The sequence below is a fragment of the Delphinapterus leucas genome, chromosome 16 (assembly GCF_059928025.1).
Source record: "Delphinapterus leucas isolate spDelLeu-1000000601 "Yukka" chromosome 16, BTC_Dleu_Yukka2, whole genome shotgun sequence".
Taxonomy (NCBI): domain Eukaryota; kingdom Metazoa; phylum Chordata; class Mammalia; order Artiodactyla; family Monodontidae; genus Delphinapterus; species Delphinapterus leucas.
In genome coordinates, this window is record NC_143144.1 from 62,013,317 (window position 1) to 62,030,979 (window position 17,663).

The following is a 17,663-nucleotide window of genomic DNA, read 5'->3' on the forward strand; positions in this document are numbered from 1 at the left end:
TGCTCTGCCATCCATGGGTTGGCATCCTTTCGGGCTGGTAGCAGCATGGCCGTAGCAGTCCCAGGAATCACAACCAGTCACAATATCTAAAGGAGGAAGAACGACCCCTCTTGTGTTTCTTCCTGAGGAGGAAGCAAACCTTTCTCAGAGGGGTTTTGCAGATTTCGCAGTATGCTTCATTGGCCAGAAGTGGGTCACGTGGCCATACTTGACCCAATCACTGGCAAGGGGAATGGAACCATTATGATTCGTTTATACCAGCGGATTTCAGCTCTGGCTTCACATTAGAACCACCTGGTGAGCTTTTAGAAACACGCATGCCTGGGTCCCACCCTCAGAGTTTCTGTGTTGATTGGTCTGGAATCAGGAGTTGGGCATCAGTAGTTTTATAACCTCCTTAGGCGATGCTAATGTATAGCCAGGGTGGAGAATCCCTGTCATCTTGGAGTAGAATAGATGCTGGGGAGTCAGCCACAATGTCCATTCCCGTCACTTAGTAGTTTTGTGTGGCTTGGGCAAGTCAACCTCTCTGAACCTTAGTTTCCTCATCTGTAAAGTGGGGGCTGGCAAGAACTGCCTTCTGAAGTTACTGAGAAGACTGAATGAGCTCATGGATGCTCGTAACTGCAAACTGTAAGTCACTGACACCTGAGGGATGTTTGCTCATCGCCTTCCTTCAATTTGTAAGGAAAATTCAGCTCCTTTGCTGCCAGGAGCAGCCAGGGTAAGATTGCTCTGGAGCACAGCTTCCTGCCATTAAAGTAGAAAACAAAAGAGAAGGGAAAACGACAGACTGGGGAGCCACGGGCAATTGCAGCGGGCTTTTTTCCTTCCTGGATGGCGTGGGTTTTAAATGCGCTGCTATAAATGGTTTATGCAAACGAGCTGGAGGGGCTCATCGCCATGCTGCCTTAATCCGGGAGAGGCTGGGAAGGAGTCAGGTGCGTGGTTTTCAGCAGCGTCTTCTCTGTGCAGTCCTGCAGTGGGCGGTTAGGGGCTGGTGGATGCTCTCCCGCTGCCTCCAGGGAAGATGGTCAGATAAGGCTTTGGTTCCTCAGTGTTCCAGGACACACCTGGCTGCTTGGCTTCTTGGCTGTTTCTACTAAAGTGAACACTGGCTCGTGCTGCCAGTAGAGCTCAGGGAACAAAGAGGGCCCCCCGGGGGGCTGTGAGGTCATGGGGCAGGCAGTTGGTTGCCTTCTGGTACCACTGGGTCCGCCTAGGGCATTGTGGCTGGGAGGGTGGCCTCAGGCCTGGAGCCTGGAGAAGGGTCAGATGGGGCCAAGTAGAACCACTCACCATTAGCCCTGGCCTCTCTTCCTTCCCTGTTCCAATTCCTCTCCTTTTCTTGCTTCCTTCATAAAATATAGTTTGAGCATACCCAGTGCCCACCATGTTAGGTGCTGGGGATCCAGAGCTAAAAAGACACCTGTCTGCTCTCAGGTTGCTCCCAGTATGGGAAGGGGACCCTTGGCATCACTGCAGGGCCCAGGCTGCACAAACGCAAGGGTATGCCTTGGAGGTGGAAGGCCTAGTCTGCCCCGGGGTGTCGGGATGACCTCAGAGAAAGGAGCCCTCACAGCTGAGACATGAAGGCAAGGTAGGAGTTTTTTGTTTTGTTTTTTTCGCGGTACGCGGGCCTCTCTCAGTTGTGGCCTCTCCCGTTGCGGAGCACAGGCTCCGGACGCGCAGGCTCAGCGGCCATGGCTCACGGGCCCAGCCGCTCCGCGGCATGTGGGATCTTCCCAGACCGGGGCACGAACCCGCGTCCCCTGCATCGGCAGGCGGACTCTCAACCACTGCGCCACCAGGGAAGCCCAGGGTAGGAGTTTTTGAGTGACTGGAGTGGTGTGGGGCATTCCAGGTAGAGGAACTGTGTTCAAAGAGCCATGGACCTGTGTGATGCAACTATGTTCTGGGACACACATGGTTCGAGGGCACAGCATGTGGGTGCGCAGGGCTGGGGGACATCACAGCCTGAGGTGAGGCCAGGTGCATGGGCTGGGGTCGGTTCACAGAGGACCTTGAATGCTCCCCAAAGGAGGGTTGAACTTACCCACTGTGGGCTCTGAGCTGGGCAGTGACCCGTCCGATCAGTCAGGCAGAAAGGTCATCCTGGCAGCCCTGAGGAGGGGAAAGGCTATGGGAATAATTGTCCAGATCAGGATGATGCTGGTGGCCTGAACTGTGGGAATAGCCAGGGCATGGATTATAGAAGGACACCGTGACTTCCCAGATGGGGGAATTGAGGCTGACACCAGACTTGTGGCCTGGCTAGTAGAACTCAAGGGGTAAACCAGGCCACGGAACCTTGGGGAGGTACCTGTGTTGGGTGGGGTCAGGAAGGGGACTGAGAAGCAGAAAGTTAGAGCATGCTGACCCATCCTTGGTTTTCCACCAGACCCTGGTGGAAAGCAGGAGTGAGGGGTGAGGGGGGGCAATTCCTGATTGCCTTTTCCCAAATGATTCCCCTCCCACATCCCTGCTTCAGGGAACTCCTGGTTTAGAGTTAAAGATACATAAGTCTAATGAACCCATTTTACAGATGTGAAAACTGTGGCCCATAGAGGAGATTGGTTTTTTCCAGGTCACACAGCAACTATGGAGGTGGTGTTATGACTAGTAAAAACAGACCTCCAAACAAAGGCTAATGCAGCCCACCTCCCTTAATTGGTGCTGAGAGCACCTGTTCTCTGGGCAGAATTGGGTTCAGCTAAGCAGGGTTGAGGCTGTGATGGGTGGGGCATTGTTTTAGAGAGGGAAGGGAGCTTTCTGGGGAGAGATCCTTGCTCCTATTCGCCTAGTAGTGGGACCCAACTCAGGAGCAGCATTAACCCACCTCCTGGAGCCCTCACCCCCAGCAAGAGGAACCTGTGCAGACATTAAAAGAGGCTGCCCTCCCTGAGTCTCCCCAAACCCACGTGGGCTTCTGCCGACCTTCCTAAGCCTTGGTCAAGTTTCAGCATGGGCCACAGGAGTCCTGGCTCTCAGGGAAAGCTTTGTCCTCTAAACTTTGATGCTGGAGAGTCCACCCTGTGCATTGCTGGAGTCGCTGGTGGATCGTCTGACCTGGGGCTCCAGCAGCTGGAAGGAGGGAGGGAGGGTGTGGCATCTTGGAGGACGAGCCTGAATATGTTCCTGGAGAGAGAGGAAAGGAAGGTGGAGCAACGGATGAAGGTACAAATTGGGAGATGGGGCAGCTGCAGGAAACAGCTGCAGGGAGGAAAATGGGTTTTCTGTCATTGCATGTACCCTGCGGTGGCCACCCTTTCTGGGCAGTCCTTTAGGCGGGAAGACCACAGTCCCGACAGTCGCCTTCCATCATCCACACCTGAGCTCTGGTTCCAGAGGGAGGAGCGGCCAGCACTGAGCCAGCCGCGTGCTTGTGGTCTCCCCAGGCCTTTAGGGACAAGAGCCCCTGTTTGTGGGGCTGACCAATGATGTGATGTGAGAATGTCTGGGTTTGGAGTGAGGGTGTAGGGCTGGAGGTGTAGTGGCAGGAAATTGAGTCTCTTTGTGGGCTCAGTGGGCATGAAAGCCACAGGCCTCTCTTGACAGGCCTTGAATAGACCCAAGTACTCACAGGTGCCTCTGTGCCTGGGCGTCCTGCGCTCGGCTCTGCAGCCAGCACGGCCAAGGTCCAGCGTGTTCCAGTCATGGCCCCTGAGTGGTGGGCGCAGAGCTGACATAGTTCAGTGGCTGGACCACAGGTCAGCCGCTCACTTCGGCTCTGTGTGAACAGAAGCTCCTGTTTCAGAGCCAGTTTGAGCCCGCTGTTCCCAAAAAGGACCTGCCACCCCCTTTCTCTTTTGAGAGCATTGTCAGGTTTGTGTCTCAGGCCTGTGAGGGCAGGTGCCCCTCTGCATTAATCCCCACTTTCCCTTTGCACATGGGCGTGGTGTAAAGATCTGGTCCCCAGAACTCAGAGCCCCTGTTCACCCCCCAGCATGGGAGTGGGCCCAGAGCTCGGCTGGGGCGAGGTCTGCGGGTGGTGCAGAGACCCAGGCAGGGCGGGACAATGACGGTGGGTACAACACAGCCGAAGTGCAGAGCCAGCTAATATCGGGATCGGCAAGTTTTACATTTGCACCTGCGGCAGCCCTGGGCCCCTCTGACTGATGCTGTTTATTTAATTGAAAGTGGCTTTTCTCAGGGCAGCACTGTGTAGTAGACAAAGCCCAGGGCCCCGGACTCCTGAGTCTGAGGTCTGGGTTCCGGACCCGCTCTGGCACTATATAGCTTTTGCAATTCATTTCTGTCTCCCTGAGCTTGTTTCTCTCATCCGTTGAAAGGGATGAGCACCTGCCCTGTGGTATACCTAACAGGGGCTTCTGCAAATCTAATAAGATTTTTGTGAAAGTGTTCTGTAGCTTTTAAAGCTGGGTTGTTATTCCAAGAGGCCACACAGCAGAGAGGCCAGCGCTTGTGCTCTGATATCTGGTAGATGGTGTGTCCAAATCCCAGCTTAGCTGCGGGTGACCTGGATGCAGTCTTCCACTTCCCGAGCCTCCATTTCCTCATCTAGGTGCTGCGTTCCCAGCGCTACCCTTTCTTTCTGTGGACCCGGAGCAGGTGTTTCAAGGTGCCCGCAGCACATGTAATTTTCTTAATTGATCTGGCTACTTATTTGTTTTAGTTTCTGCCTAATTTTTGCAGGAGGAGGAGGAGGTGCTGGGACTCCCACTGATGGGTAATGGGGAACCAGGTCAGAGGCCACGGTGAGGAGGGAGGGGCCTCCAGGCCCAGTGGGACTAAGGACTTCTGAGAGGCAGAAGCCCTCAGGCGGCTGGCAGAGCAGCTCTGGGCAGAGGCCTCTTCCTTGGACTGGGGATTCCGGGACTTGAGGGCCCACCTGCCTTCCGACAGCCCCTGGGACTCACAGCTCAGCCTCTCTGCTCTGCTGAGACTTCCTGAGTACCAGCCCCTCCCCTGCACCCTGATCTGGCCTGGGCCCTGTATGGTCACTGGTCCTCACCAAGGCTGTACCCGTGGTCATTCGCTTGGCCAGTATCCACCGCCTGCCCTCCTGGGAGGGGCACCATGCACTGCCTGAGTGCAGGCTCTGGAGGCCAACTGACCTGAGGCCAGATCCCAGCTCTCCCCTTTCCATGTCCTAGTTCCTTATCCATAAGGTGGGGCAATGATAATGCCTTTGTATCGACTTCAGGTCTGTAAGTGTCTCATCAGTAGCGCTCCCACGGCCATGGTACTTCCTGTGCTTCCACCCTGTTCTGAGCACAGCACACGTGGGAACTCGGTTCATACCCCAGTAGCCCTGTGAGGTAGGCACTATTATTGTCAACCCAGTTTTCAATTGAGAAAACAGGCACCAAACAGGTGTTAGATCTGGGATTTGAACCCAGGTCGTCTGACTCCACAGCCCGCTCTTCACCATCACCTGTGAAGCACCTGGTGTAGACACATGTGAGTGGTGGCAATGAATAGTATTCAGTGTTGTCAGATCCTAGGGGTCTGGCTGCCAGTGGCCTTTCTGGCAGTGCCCCAGAGCCTGGCCCCTGTGGGGTCCTGCACCATCACTCTGTCATGCCCACCAGTGCCTGATGGCTAAGCCCGAGTGCTGGAGGGAGAGGCCCTGGCAGTGGGCAGGAGGCAGGGTCAAGGCACCGGAGTAGACCTGGGGGCCACGTCGGCTGGTCCTAGACTCTGCCATCCCTCAGTAGACCGGATCTGGGAGGGGAAGGAAGCAGGAGAGAGCCTGAGGAAGTGGACTCTCAGAGGCAGGAGGGTGGGCCGAAGGAGGCCCGGGGGAGGGGGGCCTCCCTGCCTTGGGGTGGCTCCAGCTGTCCGGGTGCTGAGACCAGAAAGGGCACCCGGAGACCTGGCTGAACCATGAGCCCTGGAGGTGTGTGTTGGAGTGTGTGTGGCAGGCGGAGGGGGTGGGGAGGGTGGTCTCTGACTGCGGAGGAGGGATTTAACCTCCTGCTGTTAGCTGCCAGCTTCCCTCATAATCCAGCAGGCGCGGCAGGATCAGTCGAGTGTGTTTACGCGTCTCCGGCGGACGAGGCTCTTGTCTTGCGCCGGCGCATGTGTTCCGTCTCCTGCGTCACCTTGTGTCTTCCCGTCTCTCTGCCTCACCTCCCCCTTCAATGTGTCATTGTCTGTCCTTCCCCACCTTCCTCAGCAAGGTTATAATTTAGGGAGCAAATCTTATGAGTTCAGACTCTGGTAATTTATCACTTGTGATCACTGGGATGGCTTCAAATTTGAAATTTATTCCACCCGAACAAAAATAGAGCGCTAACCGGGTGACAAAGAACGATGTTTATTCTGCTTACTTAGAAGAACCCACTCTTACCTAGCACTCTGATGACATTTGCGTGAAAGGCATGCGTGCAGTAACATGCAAAGCTTAGAACTGGGGCAAGGGGAGTAGGGCTAGTAAATGGGACATGATGGTGATGATGAAGGTCATTACCTATGGAGGCACGTCCTCCCTTTCTTCTCCTTGGTGTAACATATATACTCGGTGCTGTAGTCACATTCTGTGTCCTAGGTCACTCCTCTCTGAGGTTGGGGTGAAGATCTTAGCTCCTCCAGGTTCTACTTGGATTCCTGAGTTCTCTGGGTCCCTGAACAGCACATCAACAGCCATAGTTACTATTATTTGTTGAGCTAAGCACCAAGCCTCAGAAAAGCTCTGTAGCTTTGCCCAGTCACATGGCAGTGGAGCTTGCCTGACTGACCTCCAGACCAGAGCGCCCAGCCTCCACACAGGTGGGTGGCATATCACCTACCCTATCTGGCCGGGGACATAGATCTTATCACAGCAAATGTTTGTTTCCAGCTGGGGTTTCTGTGGGTGTGGGCTCCATCTGGCACACCCTGTCCTGGGAATCGAAACCTTGTTCTTCCTTGTTCTGTCCTTTCTGCCTGGCATGGACGGTGACCCCTCTGTCTCGTCCAGGCTGGCCTGAGACCTGGGACCCAAGCCCTGGGGAGGGGGAGGAGCCTCGGAGGATCTGAGACAGGGCTGCTTGGCGCTGGGCCTGGGGCCTGGGAGGGGCGGCCAACTCCAGGCTGTTTGCTCATATCCCCTTTCAGTCCCCAGCCCCCGCCTCTGCACCTGTTGTGTCCCCATCACCCTGGGCAGCTGGCAGCTGTCACTGCTGGGGCACCTGACCCAGCCCCCGAGGATGCCCCGTGAGCACCCTGGCTCCGGTTTCCCTGCAGCCACAGCTCCCGCTCTGCTCTCTGTTCCATGCGGCTTTGTCCTCATCTCCATGCGCGCTCTCGCTCTCCTGGGCTCTAGGCAGCGGCCTCCACTCTCATCGTGGTTCTGGGCGTGGGAGGAAGCTTGTGTGTGTGTGGGGGTTCCCTGCTCCCCATTCTCCAGCACCAAGCCCAGTCTAATCAGGCAGGGACAATGGCCTTAAGCCCCATATGCCAGGTGACGCATCAACTCAATCAAATTATCCCTTGTTCTTGATAAAAAAAAAAAAAAAGAAGAAGACACTATAGCAACCAGGGGGGCCTCCCAGCTCCTCCCAGCAGGGGTGCCTCCCCTCCCTGATCTCTCTTTCTACCAGGCCCCTCTGCCCTCCTCATAAAGAGAAGTTATCCCCTCTCCTTGTCCAGCCTTCCGTGCTTTCTGATGCCCTGACCTGTATGTCACGTTAAACACCAGAAAACATTAAACCTGAGTTCAGTCCTCCTACCCTCCACCCGCTGTGCGACCACGGGAAAATCCACAACTTACTAGGCCTCCTTTGCTGCCCCCGAAGGCAGTGGCTGGACCCAACACTCTCGGGGCTCCTCCCCCGCAGAGAGCTCGGAGTCCGCAGTTTGGATGGTTTCTATTGTCCAGGGAACTTGTTCCAGGTTTTATTGTGTTTGTATGTTTGTTTATGTATTTATTTATGGTCACGTTGTGAGGCTTGTGGGATCTTAGTTCCCCGACTAGGGATGGAACCCGGGCCTCTGGCTGTGAAAACGTGGAGTCCTAACCACTGGACCTCCAGGGAATTCCCCCAGGTTTTATTCTGCAGTTGCTGGGTCTGCACTAGATTTTACGTTCTGAGAGGTGCTGGGCCTTGGGAGATGTCGATGAGAAAGGATGTGGTGAGGGGAGGGTTGAGGTGGGGAGCTCGCCACGGAGACCATGGTGGGACCCGGGAGGGAAGAAGGGCGGGCAGAAAGGCCTCAGGAGACAGGAGATGGCAGGGAGGGGAGGGGTGTCCTAAGGGGGTAGGGTCTCAGGAGCTGCATGGGCCCAGAGAGCCAAGGGGGCGAGGGTTCCCTGGATGGGGCCAGAGGGCAGAAGCAGCGGGGGCTAGCCAGAGAGGGAGGGGTTCTCTCCGAAGCCTGGGCAGGGTTTCTATCAGACCAGGTTGCTCCCCAAGGGCACACCCAGGCCTGCCTTCAGCCTGTGCACTTTGAGGGACTACTGCCACCCAGGTCACAGACGGGTCTACTTTCTCCAAGGTTTCCAGACTGGGTTCTCCTGTTAGCAGGTGGGAAGTCCAGTCTTGTGCGAGTCCACAGTCTCCCTTGCCTCCATTTAAGCTCCATTCCTGGGAGGTCACCCCCTGTCTACTGGAAAATTCCTAGCTTCTGCCTCCACCTAGGACCCTTCTGATTCCTCAAGGAGAAGGTCATTGTCCCCTTGTCTTCTCTTCCCCGAGCAAGAAGAGTCCCTGCCCTTTGACCTGTTCTGGATAAAGCGTGAATTTTGATGGCAGGCAGATCTGGGTTTGAACTCTGCCTTGAGTGTTACCCAGCTGAACTCCACTTCAAGTAGACTTCGAACTCCATGACATTTCATGTCAGTGTAACCTCTCTGTCTCAGTTTTGCAGCCTGCAAGATGGGGGTGATTATAATCCTGCGGGGATGTGGTGGGGGTAGGTGTGATTATGTGTGTGAAATACTTAGCACAGTACCCGGCACACAGTAACTGTTCAAGAAATGGTGGCATTTGTAGTCACTTCTGTAGATTTGCTTGTAGATTTCCCTTTCACATCCCCTTTTAACATCCTTTCTGGCTACAGAACAAAGCACTGCAAACATTCAGCCAGAGCCAAAGGAACCTCATTCCTTGATCCCAGCGTGGCTCCTGCTTGGCTTCTGAAGGGCAGAAGTTGGGTCTCGCTCACGAGTGGGTCCATAGTTGGCACTCAGTGAATGCGAGATGAATGAATGAGTGATATAGGTCAATGGTTCTCTCGCCCCTTTTAGTAACAGAATGCTTTGGCCAAATGAAAATTTGTGATGTACCAATGAATAAAACAGAAGAGGTGCAGCGCTGGCTGCCACGTCATCTGTAAAGGCCTGGACATTGCCCTGGGGAGACAGCAGGGGGAAACCCTCAGACACAGGACATTGCCACTTCCCACTTAAATTGCGGAAGTGGATTTGTAGGAAACAGGACCCAGGAAAATCTGCTAGAAAACCCCTCGGACAATGGTGCTGTGAAGGCTCAGGGGCCGCCCAGGCTGTGTCTCAATTCTCTTCTCCATTCTCACTCATATGACCAGAGTGAGGACCACTGCTCACCTGAAGGACTCACCCTGCCCCCATCCATCCCTGCTGGGTTACTTCCCCCCACTCCTGTCTCCAGAGCATTACGCAGATTCAGTTCCATGGGTGAGGTATTTTCTGAGAGGCAGCGTTGTACAGGCATGACGCTAGGCCCGAGGAGCCAGGGTGAGTCAGGGGCAGGCCTGACCCCGTAACTGCCACTGTTGTCTCGCCTCGTGCATTCTGCACGCTGGATGGCAGAGTGACCTTTCAGCAATGTAGGCCTGGTCTTGTTGCCCCCCCCCCCGATGAAACGTATCAGCGGTTCCCTATTGCCCTCAGAAAAAAGGCCAGATTCTTCACCCTGCTCTTTGAGGCCCTCCTGGTTTGTCCCTTGCCCCCTTGGCTTGCCCCCAGAAAATTTCCCCAGGCTTCTGCTGCTGTCCCTGCGCCAGACATAAGAACCTTGCTTCCTGAATGGGCTGGGCTCCCTCCAGCCACAGGGCCTTTGCACATGTTATGTTCACTCCCCGGAGCACCCTCCACCCTAACCTACCTCCGCAACACAGGGACGTGCCTACTTACCCTCACTATTGCTTTTCAGGAAAGCCTGCCCCGAGCCCTGCTTTCTTTCAGAGCACTTTTCTAGAATTGTGATTGTATCTTCCTCACTATACTACTTGATAAATGTCTGTTTCCCTCTGGGCTGTAAGCCCACGAGAGCCAGGGCCTGTCTACTGTCGATCACCATGGTGTCCCCAGTGCATAGCGTAGTGTCTGGCACACAGTAGGTGCTCAATAAATGTTGGTCATGTTGAATTGCTGAGATGCATCCAAAAAGCCAGGGCAAGCAGATAAGGCCACAGCTAGGCTATGGCTGTCCCTGTGTAGGGTAGAGTAAGTCAGGGGTTTGGGAGAGGCATAGCTCGGGCTCAAAGGAGAGACAGGCTCCAAGAAAGGGGACTCAGTCTGCACCGGGGGCCCTAGCAGGGCTTCCCAGAAGAGGGGTTCCCAGTGCTGGGTGTAGGTGGGATGACCAGGCTGGCCAAGTGGGAGGGGTTGGTGAGGAAGGGCCTAAGCTGGTGCATTTAAAAGCAGACAGGTTGAGGGGGGTTGACTCTGCTGCTATAGGAACAGCCTCCAGAGCAGCCTCTTTGCCTCAGTTTCCTCATCCGTAAAATGGGCATAAGAATGCAATTGATCTCTTAGGGTTGTTGTGGGGATTGAACAAGTTAATATGTGTAACATGCTTAGAACTGTTTGGCACACAATAAGGCCTTGTGTTTGCCGTGCCATTTCTGTGATTATTTACCCCATAAAAAGCGTTTGGGTTATTTCCTCTCGGTCAGGTTTTGACTTAGCCTCCCTGTCCCGGAGGAACTGGGTACGTGTACCACTGAGTGTGTATGTGTGTGTACATGTGGCCACACACAGCCATGAGTAAGCATGTACCTGTAGAAAGGAACCGCCCTGTGTGGAATCGGGTGTCGAAGCTTCTCCCAGAGAGGAGTCTCAGGCAGGCCTCTGGTCTGAGGGGGTGTGGCACTGTGGGCTTGGGGGCTGTCCCACCCCAGGCCTGCCCAGCCTTCTGGCTGGTGACCCTAGGTCTCTCCCGAATGCCCCTCCCCCCCTCTGCCCCTCCCCCAGACCCACTCAGGATGACAGCAGCAGCAGGGTACCGAGCCGAGGGCCCGGGGCCCAACACAGCCCTTCACCGTGTGCAGGTCTCTGAGTTCCATCTGGTACAGGACAGCCCCTGCCTTTCCCACGGCTCCTTCCCCAGCCCCACCCCTTTGCCCACTAGCCTTCCCTCCACAGATATCCCTATTTCACTCTTAAACCCTCCCACAACCTATTTTCTATGAAAGGAGTAAGACTGATTTAAAAAAAAAAAAAAAATCATCTATCATATCACTCTCCTCTTTTCTCATTAGTTACTTCTATTGCACTTAGACAAAATCTGAGCTTCCTGCCATGGCCTACAAGATTCTTATTTTCTGGTTCTTGCCCATCTCTCCAAATACATCTTGTCCCACCCAGATCTTTCCTTGGGAAACTAGATCCCTGGCCCTGGGGACAGGAGCTGGGGCTGAGCCAGGGCCTGGGAGGAGGGAACTGTCCTGTTCTCCTGGGAGAGCCTCTGATGGGTGATGTCTGGGAGATTGTCTGCTTGAGTCCTGGCTATGCCTTTGACCTGCTGGTAACCTGAGCATCTCAGGACCTCCACTTTCTTTTCTGTAAAATGGACATAACAGAAGCCCCTGCCACCTGGAATAAAAATCAGACAGTGCACGCAGTGCGTGCTGCTCGCCGAGCGCTCAATACGTGGCGGCCGCTCTCTTGGTGATGCCTTGGGATCCCAGCATGCTTGCCTAGGGCTAGAGGGGCCTGCCGTCCCGCCGCCCTCTGCCCTCTCTGCACCTCTCCCTCTCCGCCGAGTGTGAGGTGCCAGGTTCTGCAGCTCGGGATTTCTCCAGAGGCTTTGTGAGTCTGTGGGAGTGAGCGTGTGCTGTGGGTGTACACTGTGGGGTGTGGATGTGTAGGTATGTGTGCTGGTGGGCAGTAGGTGGCTGTGTGCACAGTAGTGAATGCTTTCGAGTGCTCATCAGTCTGTGTTTGTGCATATACCTGTGATGTAGTGTAGATGGGTAGTGCGATCTGTGTATATTGGTGTGTGTTTTGTACGTCTGTGATTAAAGGAATGGTTTAGCGTGGAGGTAAAAGTGTAGATTCCAGTACCAGACTGCCTGGGTTTGCAGCTCAGCCCTGCCACCTTCTAGGTAGGTAACCTCCTTGTCTCAGTTTTCTCATCTCATTTCTCAGATAGTAATAATAATGGTACCTATTGATAATAACCATATGCTGTCCTCATTCAGCCTGTGAGGACCAAAGGGGTTAATACTCGTAAAGCACTTGCAGTAGAGCCTGGAAGGAGATAGGAGTGATGTCAGCTCTTTGTTATTAAGCTGCACGAGCCAGATTGTAAGCACCTTGAGGGCAGAGACAAGGTCTGTCTTGCTTACCATGGCATCCTGTCATCTCCCCCAGCGTCTGCATGTAAGTAGGTGCATAATGGCACGTGAATGACTGTAGCCTGGGTGAATGGTGAGGTTGTGTACGTGTGTGTGTGTGTGTGATGAGGTGTGTGATAGGAAATGTGCATGTGTGAGTCTGTGTGTGTGTGTCCGTGTGTGTGTCTGCCTGCTCTGGCTGGGGCATCTCCAGTGCTTTCTGGAGCTCGGCTATTTCAGGAAGCCTCCAGTCTCCTCCTCCTTATGTAAATAAACATGACAGATCCCATTGCCTGTACCAGAGCAGGGAGGTGGGGAGGCTCCGGGAGTGGGTGGGAGCTGGGAGGCAGCCGTGAGCGGGGCCAGAGGGGCGTGTGTGCATGTGTGGCCGGCCTTGTGGGCGGCGGGCTGCGTGCGGGAGGGGCAGGCTCGGCCCTGCCATGCCGGCTGCTGCTGGCCACGGAGGAGGGGGGTGGGCAGGAGGAGGGGAGCTGGCCGCCAGGGCGTCTCGGTGACGAGGCCAGCCAGCCAAACGGAGGTGGCCGTGCTACCCGCTGCCCACGATGGGGGGACAGATCACCAGGAGCACCTTTCACGGTAAGACCCTAGCTGATGCCTGAGGGTTTGCCCATCCACAGCCTGGGAACCACCTGGGGAGGCTGGGGCCGAAGGGCGCTGGGGCTGAGGGCATGGCCATTCCACCTGCCTCTTCACTCCTTGGTGGGCTCCGGGGCTGTGGGAGGGGGTGCCTTTGGGTGACAGGTACTGGGGTCAGGGGGAAGGCAAGGGGGGCTGGGACAAGCAGGAAGAGAGGTCCTTCCGTGGCAGACAGCAGGAGGTCAGACAGCTGAGTCTCCCCACAAAGTCTCCTCGTCCTCTTACCTCCCCAGGGTGCTGATCGGCATCCAGGGGGGATGTGAGGTCCCAGTGTCCATACTGCCCTCTCCTAGAACTGAGGCAAACCACAGTTAGACAGCTGGGGGGACCTGTTTGTGGGTTCTGGGATGTGGGCCATGGAGGTCAGTGCTGTGCTCCATGATGGAGCCATGGAGAGATGTGTGGGTACACGTGAATATGTAAGTGTGTGTGTGTGTGTGTGTCTGTCTGTGTTCATGAGTGTGCATTGGAGGTGTCTGTGGGTAGGTACCTGTGCTGGCTTGTGCCTAAGCACACAGGGGTGCAAACCACATTGCCTGACCTCAGTTCTCAAAGCGTGTGCTCTGCCGAGGAGGTCAATGAACTTCTGACTCCTGGGGTTCACATCTGTGCTCAGACAGACCGACAGGCAGGCAGATGAGGCGGTAAAAGGAAGGAGCGCTGGGTGGCCCCTGCTTGCCCCTGCTCCTGTCCCCTCATCTGCCTGGTCCCAGTACTGTGGTCTTGGGAGTAACATGGCCGATGTGGCACCAGACCCAGAAGGGAAGGCCTTCCCAGGGACTTGTTTTGTCATCGCTGGGCCCCCGTAGTTGGGGTTCCTGTGCAAACTGGCTGGCGCCAGGACAGTGTGGGCTGACCCTGGGGGGTCCCTGCCACACTCCCCTGTGTGCCCTCCTCCCCTCCTCAGGCAGGGCATTAGGAGGTGGGGCAGTCTCCGTGCTGGGTTCAGTGGGAACCGGGAAAGGGCCGGGAAGGAAGAAGGGTGGTGGCAGGAGTGAATGGGAAACTGTGGCCAGGACTGGTGACCAGGTGACTTCCCCTTTCCAGGCCCTGGACTTTGAAAGAGTAATTTCTGATTAAAAAAGAAAAAGACAGGGAAGGAGACATGGGAAAAGCAAATCATTGTCTCTCTTAAAAGGCAATGAATTTTGTCCTGGGCCCAGAGGGCCAAGTGACAGATGGAAGGCCCTGGAAGACACATAATCCGGAGCTGGCCAGAGGCAGTGCCAGTGGCCTGGGCCTTGGCCTGAGACTCAGACTGGGCTGACCTGGGGTGGGGGCACCTCTTTGGGCTCATTGGCTCCAGTGGAGCCTGTTGGCAGAGGGTCTGGAGCCGACTGACATTTTCCACTGGAGTCAGACTTGGGCAGGCCAGTGGCCTGGGAAGGACAGAGAGGCCCTCAGAACAGGCTCAGGATGCAGCACAGTGTCCTCCAGTTGCCTGAGAATGCAGGATTCAGAGGGGATTGAGGACCCCAAGACTACCCGAGATGGCCTGTGGCCATCAAGAGCTCATGCTCTGGAGTAGATACACATGGGTGGTAGCAAGGGCAAGTGTCTCCCTGAGCTTGGTTTTCTCATCTGTCGATGGGGCTAATGATAGTAGCATCCTCATAGAAGTATTGCGAGGAGTACAGGAGACCATGTGAATAAGGACTTAACACGGGAAAGCTAAGGCAGAGAGGCATTCTGAGGCCAGGGTCCTATTCCTTCCTCTCCCGACGGGGACAGGAGGATAGCCTGGGGTGCACTGAGAACTCCAGGAGTTGGGCCACTGGGTGAGTGCTAATCAACTGCCCCACCTGCCTTGGCCTCCAACCGCTTACCTGGACCACCTTCCTCAGCCTGGGTCCCCTGTAAGCTGGCCCTGGCCCCGGCCCGCCATCAACACTAACAGGCGATGGGAGCTGGGAGTTGTGGCGAGGGGGTGTTTGCCTGTGCCCACATGGCCCCTTAGCCAGGACCCTGCATGCGTGTCCACACGTCCTCACCCATGTCCGTACCTACGTGTCCCCACACCTGTCCACTGGCTGCCCCGGTGGCTTTGGTTTCACCCCCTTCTGGGAGGGGAGTTGGGGGGAGTGGGAGATGCAGGGGGTTCACTCCTTCCTAGGGGTGCTCTCGGCAGCCTGACTCCTGAGGACATAGTTACATGGCTCCTGCTGGTATTTTCTCGTGAGCCTTGGGGGTCTGATTTGGCTCGAGCTGAAGATTTTGGGTTGCCGGGTTACAGTGAGAGGTGAGGGGTTGTGTGGGCGTATCTAGTTGAGGGTTTGTGGGCGTGTCCTGGCTGTTTACGTTTCTGGTGACTGCAGTCGTGTGTATACCCGCGTAATGTGTAAATATCTGTGCCATATTTAAGAGACTGAATATTTTGTGTCTGCGTTTCCACGTGTGAGCAGCCACACAGTTTCACATTTGTGAAACTCTGTTATTCTGTAGAGGTCAGTGTTTCTGCGCGAGTCGTGTGTGTGTGTGTGTGTGTGCGCGCGCGCGTGGGTGCGCTGGTGGTGAGGAGTCCGGCTCCTCTGGGACCAGCCTGGCAGGGGACCCTTGGGAGAGATGAATTCTCATTTGGAAAATAGTTTCAGCAGTTACATGCTTGATCTTTTTCATCAGGCAGATTTCCAGAGCTGCTCCCTGTCTTTAGGGCAGGATGGGGGTGGGGAGAGCACAGAGCGAGGCAGCCCCGATCCTGGGAAGCCCCCCTCCCCTCTCCTTCCCAACCCTCCCCTCCTCTTCCCTGCCCTCCTCCTTTACTTTCTTTAAGTCTCCTCCCCCCGCCTCAGGGCAAGGGATGGGCCGTTGCTGAGGGGCTGATATGCGGATGACACACACACGCGCCCAGACATACATGTCACCCCCAGGTCTCTGGACCCACAAATCCCAGTTGCTGGGGTGTAGGGACCTGAGAGATTGGTTCCCGCTGTCCTTTTACAGAAGGGGATGCTGTGGCTCGGAAGGGGAAATGGCTGACTGAGGTTGCATAGTTAGCGGCTCAGAGGGAATCCAGGCCTCATCCCTTCGGCAGCTAACTCCCTGCTTCCCCTCCTTGGGTTCCTAATTCTCAGGCAGCAGGGGACAGGCCATCACATGGACTTGGGAGATCTGGGATTAGCACAGAAGGAGCCTCCTCTCTCCTGGCAGCAGCTCTGGAGTTTTAGGCCAAGGTGAGCTCCCCAGAGCCTGGCAGGTGTGTCTTGAACATATGTGACACACACACACACACACCCCACTTGTGCCTGTAGGCTCCAGAGGCGGTAGGGAGGGAGGAATCAGGTTGATCCATCTGTTCTCTTCACCCAGCCCAGTGTCTGGCACCCGGTGGCACCCAGCGGATGCTTGGTCAGTGAGTAAGAGGGAAGAGTGTGGGGCACGGGCCCCGGGCTGCTGGACCACATCGCAGTTGGAGCTGCAGGTGGCCTGGGGGGTGCCGATGGGGTGGAAGATGTGAGCCCTGAGCTGGGTGACAGGCCAGGTAGGGCTGGAGAGGGAGTGGGACGCGTGTTCTTGGTGAGAGTTTGAACCCTGTTCTGCTCTTACTGGCTGTGTGACTTGGGGTCAGTGCCTTTATTTGTCTGGGTCTCAGTGTCCACTTTCATAAATTGGGGGTGGGAGGGTTTACCTGGAAGGGCTGTAGAAAGAGTAAGTGAGCTAACTGGCATAAAGGGCAGCCCGCCTGGTACACAGCAAGCACTCTGTAAACGGATGTGAAGGTTTCCCCGAAGGTTCCTCCAGGCCCGTGTGTGCTCGTAAGTGTGTACACACAAGCGCCTGTCTGACTTTAAGGACCAAGACTGCATCTTCTGTCTCCTCCAGCCCTGGCAGGCCCCTGGGACAGAGCGTTCCCTGGGTGCTGTGTCCACATTAGGCGCACACCCACTGTGTGTATATGCACACATGTGCACGTGAGTGAGTCAGGGGAACTGAGGGTGATGGTCTGCGTGGTGTGTGGATTTGTGACTGAGCCATGCTCCCCCTCATTCTCTCAGGCCTGGCTTGGGGGCTTGGGGGGGTGGGGGGCGCTGGGAAGACAGGGACCAGGAGGCGAACTCAGAATGGTTATCATCTGGAATCCCCTTCTGGAATCTTGGGGTGGGATAGGGGAGGAGTAGGAGGAGGGCTGGTCCCCTCCCTGAAGTGAAGATATTGGGAGACGCACCTCTATGCACATCTGGTTGCTGGAAACGTCAGAGCCTGGGATGCCGTGGAGTGAATGAGAGCAGGAGGCTCCATGTGGAGATTAACTTGGCCGTGAGGGTGCCCCTCCTGCCCACTCCCTGCCACTCTCCTTTGCCCACCTCGTCACTGTGGATTCATTCGGTCTTCCAGGGACCAGCAGGACCTGCTGTACGCGTAGCCGAGCTCTCTGGGGCAGATGACTGGGTGCTAACGTGGCCCCTAACCCTCAATGACAAAGGCATGTTCATGGGGGCTGCAGAGGTCATGGAGAAACTGACCAGGGTGGAGTGGAGCGTTCATGTAGGGCAGAGGGGACCGAGCATGCTGGCCAGCTAGCT